Raw genomic sequence first — 12,751 nt, 5'->3', positions numbered from 1 at the left:
CTGGGAGTCAGAAGGCCATGGGTTCTAATGCCGGCTCTGCCATTTGTCTGCTGTATGACCTTGGGCAAATTATTTCACTTCTCTGGGCCTCAGTTGCCACATCTGTAAAATGGAGATTGAGGTTGTGAGCCCCACATGGGACAGGGACCGTGTCCAACCCAATTTGCTTGTATCCACTCCAGTGCTTAGTACAGGGCCTGGCACATAGTAAGTACTTAATAAATACCATTATCATTATTATTATGATTTGCTCTTTTACATGATCCTGTGTGTTGGTGTTCCTTTAGAGGGTGAGGGCCAGTGGATCAGGTAATCTTATCTTATCTCTCAATCAATCAGTGTATTTACTGAGTGCTCACTCTGTGTGTAGCAGTGTCCTCAATGCTGGGGAGAGTACAATACAATATAATATCACTTGTGCTGCTCAGCATCACCAAGAAGAGGCTCAGCAGGGGCTTGTTTGCTCAGACCTGCATGCCAGGAGCCTAAAGAAACTCCACTCGTCTCTCAGGAGACAAGGCTGCAGGAAGTGAAAGACTTGAAATGATTCCCTCTTCCACTTACCAGCCAGAAATTGGGTGAGGGGGTGATGCTGAGCTGCCCCCCTGAGACTTTTTCCCCAGCCATGGTTGGGGTCACAATTGTTCACCTTTCCTCACCTCTCCACACTTCCCGGCCTGCCCAGGTGGTGTTTCTACCCAGCCATGGGGTAAATGGGAGACCAGGAGGTCCATGATCCCACCTCCAAGCAACGTGGCATGGCTGTGGCCTGCTGGGACATCACCTTGTTTATTGTGGTATGCGTTAAATGCTTTCTATGTGCCAAGCACTGTAGATAGAGCAAATCAGATTGGACATAGTCCATGTCCCACATGGGGCTCTCAGTCTCGATCCTTGTTTTACTGATGAGGTAAATGAAGCACAGAGAAGCGAAGTGACTTGCCCAAGGTCACCCAGCAGATAAGTGGCAGAGCTGGGATTAGAACCCAAATCCTTCCGCCTGCCAGGCCCATGCTTTCTCCCTGCTGCCCTCAGTGATACTTGCTGGTTCTAGCCTTGCTAGAGATGCACTGATGATCCCAACGTGTTCTGAATCAGACTGTGGTATTTGTTTAGCACTCATGCTGTGCCAAGCACTGCACTAAGTGTCGGTGTAGATACCAGATAGGTTGGACTCAGTCTTTGTCCCACATGGGGCTTGTGGTGTAGGAGGGGGGGCAAGGATTGAATTCACATTTTGCAGATGAGGAAACTGAGGCCCCGAAAAACTGAATGATTTGTCCAAGGTCCCCTAGCAGGCTAGTGGCAGAGCTGGAGTCCAAGACTGAACTCCTTGTCTTCCCTCCCAAACCCTGTCCTCTCCCTGACTTTCCCATCTCTGTTGATGGCACTACCATCCTTTCCGTCTCACAAGCCCGCAACCTTGGTGTCATCCTCGACTTCGCTCTCTCGTTCACCCCTCACATCCAAGCCGTCACCAAAACCTGCCGGTCTCAGCTCCGCAACATTGCCAAGATCCACCCTTTCCTCTCCATCCATACCGCTACCCTGCTCATTCAAGCTCTCATCCTATCCCGTCTGGACTACTGCACCAGCCTTCTCTCTGATCTCCCATCCTTGTGTCTCTCCCCACTTCAATCCATACTTCATGCTGCTGCCCGGATTATCTTTGTCCAGAAACGCTCTGGGCATATTACTCCCCTCCTCAAAAATCTCCAGTGGCTACCAATCAATCTGCGCATCAGGCAGAAACTCCTCACCCTGGGCTTCAAGGCTGTCCATCACCTCGCCCCTCCTACCTCACCTCCCTTCTCTCCTTCTACAGCCCACCCCGCACCCTCCGCTCCTCTGCTGCTAATCTCCTCACCGTGCCTCGTTCTCACCTGTCCCGCCATCGACCCCCGGCCCACGTCATCCCCCGGGCCTGGAATACCCTCCCTCTGCCCATCCGCCAAGCTAGCTCTCTTCCTCCCTTCAAAGCCCTACTGAGAGCTCACCTCCTCCAGGAGGCCTTACCAGATTGAGCCCCCTTCCTTCCTCTCCCCCTCGTCCCCCTCTCCATCCCCCCCATCTTACCTCCTTCCCTTCCCCACAGCACCTGTATATATGTATATATGTTTGTACATATTTATTACTCTATTTATTTATTTATTTATTTTACTTGTACATATCTATTCTATTTATTTTATTTTGTTAGTATGTTTGGTTTTGTTCTCTGTCTCCCCCTTTTAGACTGTGAGCCCACTGTTGGGTAGGGACTGTATATGTTGCCAACTTGTACTTCCCAAGCACTTAGTACAGTGCTCTGCACACAGTAAGCGCTGAATAAATACGATTGATGATGATGATGATGATGATGATGATGACATTAGAACCCAGGTTGTTTGGCACTCAAGGCCAGGCTCTTTTACGCTTTTGTGTAAGCAGCAAGACGTAGTGGAAAGAGAAAAGGTCTGGGACTCAGAGGACCCTTGCTCTAATCCTGGCTCTGCCACTTGACTGCTGTGTGACCCTGGGCAAGTCACTGAGCCTCAACTTCTCTGGGCCTCAGTTCCCTCTCATCTGAAAAATGGGGATTCGATACCTGTTTTCCTTCCTATTAGACTGATTATCTTGTATCTACGCCAGTGCTTAATGCAGCAGTTGGCAACTAGAGAGTGTTTAACAAATACCGTTATTATTATGATGATGTCGCTGCACCTTTTTCTCCAATTACAGACACCCGCCCTCACCAAAGAGTTTATGTCCATCCCTAGGGATAACCAAGGAGGGGGCTACCCTGCCCCTAATCACTGAGCCCACTGACACTGCAATTGCCTGCGACAATCGCCATCCTTGCATCAGCGGCGGTCCCTGCAGAGGCTGAGATCCCTGGAGCAGGTGTGATTCCTGCAGCAGCTGTGGTCTCTGCTCCTTAGGGAGTCACAGCAAGTGCTACCCCCAGGTTCAGCACTTCTTTACTGCATCGATGCCCTGGTTGTCAGGTGGGCAGGGTGGGAGGTGTGGGGAAGGATCTGCTGCCACCAGAACTGGGACCTGCCCTAGTGAAGCTCCAGGACCAGGGAGCAACACAGGCCAAGAGGGATGAGCGGGGCCCAAACCCTTTCCCCACACTTTGGGGATACGAGTCACCCCTGATCTTTGTGTTTGCATTAGGTCTTTCAAACCTGGCCTAGCGGAGAAAGCCCGGGTTTGGCAGCCAGAGCCCTGGGTTTTAATCCTGCCTCTGCCATGTGCCTGCTAAGTAACCTTGGGCAAGTCACTTCTTTGTGCTTCCATTTCCTCTTCTGAAAACGGGAATTGAGCCTGTTGTTCAGTAGGGACCATCTCTATATGTTGCCAACTTGTACTTCCCAAGCACGTAGGGACCGTCTCTATATGTTGCCAACTTGTGCTTCCCAAGCACTTAGTACAGTGCTCTGCACACAGTAAGTGCTTAATAAATATGATTGAATGAACGAATGAAATACTCTTTCTCCCCCTCAGACTGTGAGCTCCATGTGGGACAGGGCCTGTGTCCAGTGTGGTTGTATCTAGCCCAGTGCTTAGTACTGTGTTCGGGACCTAGCAAGCACTTAACAAATGCCACAGTTTGGTTATCCATAAGAAGGGCAAACATCCTCCTCCTTCCCTCTCCTGGTCCCAAACCATCCTGTTTCTCTCCAATGCCCTTATAAACCTGGGTGCCCTTTCCAATCTGTGGGGCTTGGTGGCGGGGGATGAAAATGAGGGAGGCTGGACACTGAAATAAAAATAGGGGACATAAAGGTGTCCAGTACCGTATCCGTACCCACAGAGGAAGACTAACTGAAAATTGGACTGCCTGGTATCCAGCTGGATGCGTGGCAGAGGCCTCTGTGGGGAGGGGATGGAGAGATCTCAATAGAGTCCAGCCCACTGCTCCTGAGTTTCTAGCTTAAGTTCCGGGATCTTGAAGCATATTCAGATCGGTGTTGGCAACCGAGGAAAACGCATTTTGAGAGTGAAATCCCAGCCCAGCTGGTGTATGTTAGCCTGGCTCCGCCTCCCTCTTCCCTGCCCCCTCCCCACCCCCCCATCGCCTCAGCTTCATTTCCTCCCAGATAATTAGCCAGCGCTTGCACACCAGAAAGTGCAGTGCAGCTTAAGTCTTGGAGACTTCAGTCCGGGAGAGGGCTGGGGCCATACAGTGAGCCAACGTTGATTAGTGCTCTGGCAGATAAAAATAGTTGGGAGAAATCTAAGGAATTTTAATTGCCGCTAAATCCTCTTTGGAGGCCGGAGAGAAGGAGGCCTGTTGCGAGGAGGCTCTTGAAGGCAGCACTCGAAGGATGAATCGCCAAGACCAAGAGCATCTTTGTGTGTAACTTTTTCATCTCTTTTCCCTTTCAAATTCCAGTGGGAACCAACTTCAGTCTAAGCCAAGGGGAAAGTCTGGAAGATGCGTGATCTTTCTGAAATGCTGGGTTCACAGTTTTGGACGCATTCTTTCCCCCGGGTCATATATTCAGGGACCCAGATGTTCAACTCTGCAGCAGAAATCTTTTTTTAAAATAATTTGTTTTGTGCCCCAAATGGCCTGTTGTTTCAAGAGCTCAGAGGAGGCACTGTAGTTGCCTTCCACTCATCATTTTTTGTTGTTTTTTCCTGGGGTAGAAAGGGAGTTTTACCCTCAAACTGTCTCTTGAGTGGTACCTTACAATCCAGATTACTATGGCCATCCCCAGTTCAGAGTGAGCCCCCAAGCCATCACTGAGTCATGAAATCACTGTACTGTGAGATAATCAGGCTAGAGAACTAGCCTGTCCTTAGAGAAAAGGAAAAATAGAGAGGTTAAAAAACTGACTCAAGGTTCCCCCTGCAGTTAACTGTCAAACCTAAAAATCCAGTTTCCAGATTCTCTTTCATGGTGATGCCATGGAGACTACCTGTGGTCATGCGGTGGGAGGAGAAGGACAGTGCTTAGCACATAGTAAGTGCTTAAATATTACAATTGTTTATTATTATTATTATTATTATTATTCGATATGGGGGGGTGGAAGTTTATTTTTCTTGTGCTTTTTTCTCTTCCTCGCCCTCTATCATTTGGTGAACGTGAAACATCCCCAGCATCAGTGTGTGTTTCCTAATAATAATAATAATGGCATTTATTAAGAGTTTACAATGTGCAAAGCACTGTTCTAAGAGCTGGGGAGGTTACAAGGTGATCAAGTTGTCCCACAGGGGGCTTACAGTCTTAATCCCCATTTTACAGATGAGGTAACTGAGGCACAGAGAAGTTAAGTGACTTGCCCAAGGTCACACAGCTGACAAGAGGCAGAGTTGGGATTTGAACCTATGACCTCTGACTCCAAAGCCTGGGCTCTTTCCACTGAGCAAAGCTGCTTCTCATAGAACAGGAAAAGAAAACATGCAACAGGATACAGAATTTAATGGCAAGGAAATGATGAGAACTGTCTCTGTCTCTGTCTCTCTCTCACTCAATCCTCCCTCCTCTTCCACTCCCCGGTCCCCCAATTAGAGGATTGTTTGTGGCATCTCTACCTCTTGGCACCAGAAGGATTTTAGGTAGGAAAAGAATGGAAGAGTTTCAGGGTCAGATGCCTGTAGGTTGGGAAGGGAAATGTGAGTGGATATTGGTAGAAGCATGGTTGAAATGCAAAGGAAGTTGTCAAGTCCCAAGGGGCACCCCGAGCCAGTGACATGGAGGCCAAAGGAATTATGTGTGCACGCACACAAACATACACACACAAACACATACAAAACCACTGTATGTGTGTTGGGGTGACAGTGAAGGGAAGAGCAGTGGGCCACAGGTTGGGCTGCAAGAACAGGAGGAGGAAGAAAAGGAAGGGAATCAATCAATGATATTTATTGAGCCCTTACTTTGTGCAGAGGATTGTACTAAATATGTGGAAGAGTACAATATAATTGAATTGGTAGACAAGTTCCCTGCCCACAAGGAGTTTACAGCCTAGAGGGGGAAACAGACATGAAAATAAATTATGGAGATGTACATAAGTACTGGGGGGGGGGGGGGGGGGAAGGGTGACGAAGGTGCAGGGAATAAAGGGTATGAAGCCAAGTGGAGGAGGAGGAGGAAGAGGAGAGGAGGCAGGCATGGATGGGAAGACCAGAAGCCAGCTTGAGTGCTTAGGACTGTGCTGTGGGCTGTGCTGAGGCAGGAAATTCTTTCTTCCTTGGGAATCCTGCTTGACAAATAATTCCCACCCCTGCCCTGCAGGGAGTGTCCTGGCAGAATCCAGGCCTAAATTCCCCAGTGACACCTCCCTCTCCCCGCATTCCCAGCCCCCCTGGAGCCCTCTCCACCCCCAGACCAGAACTTGCAGATCTCCCACCTAGAGTCAGAGCTTAGGGCTGGATTCTGGGTAGCTTCTGCCAGTCTGACCTGCAACCTGTCGTTCCTGGTCTGCCTACTGGGCTGTGGCAGTGGGGACAGGGGCAGAGCAGCTTCACGTGTCTCCGTTGATTTTTCCCCCTGAAGGGGTGAGTGACCTCCACAGCCTCAGAGGCCTCATCTGGGCTTTAGCCAGAACACCATCAATCCCTTATAGGCCAGTGGTCAAGGGATGGCATCCCTGGCCTGCTGCTGCTCCCACCTTCCTTGGTTCCTGGCTAGGGGCATTGCCAGGTATTATGGGAGCTACTGAACTGCAAGAGGCAGACAAGGGAGAGAAAGGTAGTGGGCCCCCTGAAATGGTGGGAGGTCAATTGCTCGGCAGATAAAAACACTCCCCATCTGATGTCAGAAAGGGACGGGGCTGCAATAGCAAGTAAATTGGGAGCTGGAGAGGAGCACTGGCTGACAATGATAAGGATTCTGACTACTAATGGAGAGACAGATGAGGACCTTGAGAAGAGAGAGAGAGAGAGAGAACTCTGAATGAGGAGGATTCTGAGCCCTGGCTAAGAGAGAGAGATGAGGACTCCAAGAGCTGTCTGAGAAAAGAAGAAGATTCTGAGCAATGACTGAGAGAGACATGAGAGCACTGTCTGAGAGAAAGAGGAAGAATCTAAGCACTGGCTGAGAGAGAGATGAGGACTGAGCACTTGCTGAGAGAAAAAGAAAGATTCTGAGCACTGGGAGAGGAAGAGAGAGAGAAATTCCAAGCAAAGGCTGAGATAGAGCAGGTTTCCGAACACTGTTTGAGAGAGAGAGGAAAAAGGATCAAGAATTCCACAGGTCCAGCATCCTCAATGACCTTTGCCTTTCAGTCAATCAGTGGTATTTACTGAATATTTACTGAGTGTGCGTGTGGGACACTGTACAAAGCGCTTGGTGAGTACAAGAGAGTAGGTATAAGTGATTCCTGCTCTCAAGGAGCTCAGTCCTGAGAAGTGGAGTGTTTAGGGTGTCATGGGAGGGAAAGCTAGTTCAGAGGCTTGGGAGGGACTGAAGAAATCACCCCAAGGTGGGTGAGTGGGAACAAATTTTCCCTCTCCGGCACCATTGTGTCTGGCTTGGAGTTACCCGTGTAGGCTGAGATTTGACTGTGGCATCAGGGTGCCTTCACCTTTCACCTGCTGTAATCTTGCCAGGACTCTGGATGGTGGCCCCCCCTTGAAGGGGAGGCTGGTGGTCTTCAGAAGCTGGAGCCAGGAAGGATTCCTCAGGAGGACTAGAAACTGCCCAGGGACAACCAGGCAGAGCAAGAAAAATAACCTGGGGCAAGGGGTAGGCTGAAAAATGAAACCTGGGGGTGGGGGCAGCTGGGGCTTCCTTGTTTGTTTGTGTTAAATAAAGCCTGGGATCTGAGGCTGTGGGAGGTCCATTCTGTTTAGCCTGGATTATCTTGGAGGGGGGTGGCTATGGGGATGCGGACTGGGAGGGAATCTTCCCTAGGTAGGAGCTTTGCTTTGTTTCCTGACCCTGGTAATGTAGTAGTGACTCTCAGGCTTTCTGTATCTATGAGATCAGCCATGAACAGTCCCTCCATCATCATCCACCTGGGAGCCGGAGGACCTGGGTTCTCCTCCTGGCTCCCCAACTTACCTGCTATGTGACCTTTGGCAAGTCATTTAACTTTTCTGTGCCTCAGTTCCCTCATCTGCAAAATGGGGATTCAATAGCTGATCTCCCTCCCACTTAAACTATGAGCCTTATGTGGGACCTGATGATCCTGGGCTCCTTGGGGCGGTGGGGGCAGGGGGGGGTCCCACTCTGACTGCCACAGATCATTTAGACCCTCTGGGACCCTCTTCTCCCCTCTCTTGTTTTTCACCTTTGAAGGCTGAGATGGTAGTAGTAGTAGTTGTAAATAATAACAATAATGATAAATAATTATGGTATTTGTTAAGCGCTTACTATGTGCTAAGCACTGTACTAAACACTGGTGGAAATAAGAAAATCAGGTTGGATACAACCCCTGTCCCACATGGGGCTCGCAGGCTCAATTCCCATTTTACTGATGAGATAACTGAGGCACAGAGAAGTTGAGCGACTTGCCCACGGTCATCCTGCAGACAAGTGGCAGGCCCGGGAGTAGAACCCATGACCTTCTGACTCCCAGGATGACGCCCTATCCACTACGCCGTGCTGCTTTTCACAATAGTAAACTCACCTGTGCTGGGCAACAGCGGCATGGGAGAAAGTCGAGTGCGGAGACTCAGGTTTACTGCGCAGAAGGAGGCAATGGTAAACCGCTTCTGTATTTTTACCAAGAAAACTCTGGGGATACGCTAGCAAAACGATTGCAGATGGAGGTGGGGCGTTCTGGGAGGGATGTGTCCATGGTGTCGCTGTGGGTCGAACACGACTCGACAGCATAAGACAACAACAACAGTAGCAATAGTAGCAGTAATAGTATTAGGAAGAGGAGGAAGAATAGAAGTAGTAGCAGTAGCACTAGAAGTAGCAGGAGTAGTAATAGTAATAGTCCTTCAAGACTGTGAGCCCATTGTTGGGTAGGGTTCATTTCTATATGTTGCCAACTTGTACTTCCCGAGCGCTTAGTACAGTGCTCTGCACACAGTAAGTGCTCAATAAATACGATTGAATGAATGAATAGTAGGAGGATGAGGAGCAGTAACGGTAGTCAGTGGTATTTATTGAGTGCTTACTGTCTGCAAAGCACTCTACTAATCGCTTGGGAGAAAACCATATAATAGTACAACAGAAACATTCCTTGCCCGCAGTGGGCATTAGAGGTTGTCATAGTAGTAGTGGCATTTATTGAGCACCTACTTGATGCAGTGCACTGCACTAGATACTTGGGAAGTACAGAAACCTGGGGGGTGGGGGGCAGCTGGGACTTCCTTGTTTGTTTATGTTAAATAAAGCCTGGGATCTGAGGCATATTCCCTAACCACAAGGATCTCACGCTGTGATGAAGGGGACATATACAAATATTTACCATTAGAGTGGTCAAAATGAATAGTTGGAGGTAACTATATATCTAGAATGGCTGAAGGGATGCTTTGGTTCAGGGTGCTAGGAGGTGGGTCACGGAAGACTTGTTGAAGGACGGATTTTAATATGCAGTGTGGCCTATTGGAAAGAGCACAGGCCTGGGAGTCAGAAGGACCCGAGTTCTAATCTCAGCTCTGTCATTTGGCTGTATAACCTTGGACAAGTCGCTTCATTCCTCTGTGCCTCAGTTATCTCATCTGTAAAATGGGAAGTATGAATGTAAGCCCTATGAGGGATAGGGTCTGGATCCAACCTGACACCCTTGTCTCTACCCCAGTGCTTAGTAGAGTGCTGGCACATAGTAAGTGCCTAACAAATGCCGTTCAGTAAATTCTGGGGAGAACTGACCTGTCTCATGTCAGGAGAGAGTTCCGAGCTGAACTGAAGCAGGGGAATGGAGAGGAAGGTTCAGCTAGAAGGTTGGCTTGGGAAGAAGAAAGAGAGGAAGTTGGGAAATAGTGGATTAAGAAAATGGGTAGGTAAGGGGGGCCAGACGGTGGACAGCCTTGAAGCTGGTGATGAGGAGGCTTTGTAATAATAATAATAATGGTATTTGTTAAGCACTTAGTATTTGCTAGGCACTGTACTAAGTGCTGGGGTGGATACAAGCAAATCAGGTTGGATACGGTCTCTGTCCCACGTGGGGCTCAAAATCTCAAGTCTCATTTTACAGATGAGATAACTCAGGCCCAGAGAAGTGAAGTGACTTGCCCAAGAACCCACAGTAGACAAGTGGCCAAGCCGGAATTAGAACCCATGGCCTTCGGATTTCCAGGCCCGTGCTCTAGCCACTATGCCACACTGCTTCCCTTGTTCGTTGCAGGTTGTCACAGGAAGCCAGTGGAGGGTTTTGAGGAGAGGAGAGATGTGGGCTGAGGGATGTTTCTGGAAAGGAAAGGGTGGGGCTGTTTTGTGTCTAAATGCAATCTGAGCATCTAGGGGAAGAGTTGACTTTGCCCAGCTCCAGAGGAGCAGAACTCCAGGGGTGCCCCTCTGCCTGCTCTGCCACTGTGCAGGCACCGTGCTCTGGTAGAAAGAGCACGAGCCTGGGAGTTAGAAGACCTGGGTTCTAATCCTAGCTTCACCACCTGTCTGCTCTGTGACCTTGGGTGAGTCACTTAACGTCTCTGGGCCTCATTTCCCTCATTTGCAAAATGGGGATACAATTCCTATTCCCCCTCCTACTTGGACAGTGAGCCCTTTGTGGGACTTGATTACCTTGAATCTACTCCAGCACGTAGTACAGTGCTCGGCACATAGTAAGCATTTAAGAAATGCTAGAATTATTATTATTCTCATCCCTGGGAATTCTGAGGGCCTGTCCATTTGCCTCTGTGTTTGGGGAAGAACTCACCTGCTGAAGAATTCCCTGGGTCTTTGAAGACTGTTGTTTCCTCTTTAAAGGTGATTTGGCTGGCCCCTCCCCTCTCCCCCTCCCCCCCCCCAAACTCCTCCCTCCCCTTTCCTCGATTTACCACCCCGGTGTCTCCCCGAGAGGCAAACATTCCTGGAATACATTAGCTGCAGTGAGCTATGTAGGTCTCACCCATTTGCTTTGAAAGTCTGTGGCCCTCACATCTGTTAGCTCTTAGCCAGCAGAGTGACGGACCGAGAGCTGTCAGGGAGGTGGACGAGGATGGTGTCACGTTCGGGAGCAAGAAGTCTCAAAGACAGAAAAACAAAAACCCACAAACCCCCTGGATTTGCTTGCTTCAAGGTGGCCCCGGGAGTCTGTGTGAGGGAACGGGCCCAGGCCCCAGAGCCTCTGCAGTTGAAATAATTTTGTATTTGTTAAATGCTTACTATATGCCAAGCACTGTCCTGAGTGTGGGGTAGAGAAAAGCTAATCAGGTCCCACATGGAGTTCACAGTTTTAAGTAAGAGGTGAGAATGGGTATAGAGTCCCCATTTGGCACATGAGGTAACTGAGGCACAGAGAAATGAAATGATTTGTCCAGGTTGTCACAGCAGGCAAGTGGCGGAGTGGGGATTAGAACCCAGGTCCTCTGACTCTCAGGCCCGTGCTCTATCCACTAGGCTGTGCTGCTTCTCTCGTTCTCCCGATTGCTCACTCTCTCCTCTCATTCCAGGATCCTGAGCCTAACCCCAACTTAAAAGCCTTATTGAAGGCACATCTTCCTTGATTAGGCCCTCCTTTCCTCTTCTCCCATTCCCTTCTGCCTCACCCTGACTTGCTCCCTTTATTCAAACCCTCTCCCAGCTAAGCTCGTTGTGGGCAGGAAATGTGTCCGTTTATCGTGGTATTGTACCTCCCAAGCATGTAGTACAGTGCTCTGCACATAGTAATAATAATAATAATGATGATGATGGTATTTGTTAAGTGTTTACAGTGTGCCAAGCACTGCACTCAGTGGGGCCTGCTTGGGTTTCTTAGAAAGGATTCTGGCTTGTAGGACCTCTGAATCCCTCCGAGTCAGTCCTGGGTTCAATCAATCAATCAATCCATCAGTAGTATTTATTGAGTGCTTATCGTGTGCAGAGCACTGTACTAAATGCTTAGGAATCCTACTGCAAAGCACTTTCTGTTCAAAGAGCAGCATTTGCTAGAGGGGAAGAGAGAGAGAGAGAGAGAGAGAGAGAGAGAGAGAGAGAGAGAGAGAGAGAGAGAGAGAGAGAGAGAGAGAGAGAGAGAGGAAAAATAGAATGAGAATGCGTGTGGGGAGAGTTAGAGCAGTTTGGTTTCCTTCTCTGAAGATCTTTGAATAACGGGAGATTATTTATTTCTTCTTAAATGCATTGCCTGCACCTGTACCTCAGGATTGTCCGTCTTCCAGAGATAATACATGTCATAATCCCCCACCAAGAGCAGATTTAATTGGCAGCTGATGAGTCATCACTGTCTATATATCACAAAAAGGTAGGAATTGCTGTCAACAGCTTCCCAGCCAATTGTCAGTTCACAAGCCTTTAAGACAGGTATCCTAACCCCAAACCACCAACAAACACCCCCTCTCTTGGAAATAATTGGGGTGGAAGGGGGAAAGATCATTACTGAAGTGGCACATTGAGAGAGAAATCGAATTAACCTAATTTTAAGACAAGTAGGCAGAATGTTTCCCCCGACAAACAACTCATAGGAAAAGATGTAAAAGTCACGTTAATGGTTATTTTTTTCCAAAAAGGAAGAATAACAAAGAATAGTTGGATATTAATTTATGAAATATTAACCATTGGCTTTCTCTTTTTGAAAGTCTCTCTGGCCCACCTCCCCGCAGGTGATAGAGAAGCTGCTTGAAGGAAAACTTTTTGATCCATGCGGGCACTGGTTTGCTTTGATGTGAAGAAAGAAAAGTGTTATTTTTTGTCATTTTTTTTAAAGGA

At 48.6% G+C, this 12,751-nt stretch overlaps 1 protein-coding gene across 1 annotated transcript in view; it reads left to right on the top strand.

Moving 5' to 3' along the window:
* NKD1 (NKD inhibitor of WNT signaling pathway 1) overlaps positions 1-12,751 on the top strand; it is a 109,421-nt gene that overhangs the window by 50,687 nt on the left and 45,983 nt on the right. The window lies entirely within an intron of this gene.

Source organism: Tachyglossus aculeatus, chromosome 11 (assembly GCF_015852505.1).
Source record: "Tachyglossus aculeatus isolate mTacAcu1 chromosome 11, mTacAcu1.pri, whole genome shotgun sequence".
Taxonomy (NCBI): Eukaryota; Metazoa; Chordata; class Mammalia; order Monotremata; family Tachyglossidae; genus Tachyglossus; species Tachyglossus aculeatus.
Note: the sequence above shows the minus strand (reverse complement) of the source record. Positions and strands in the feature narration are given on the sequence as shown.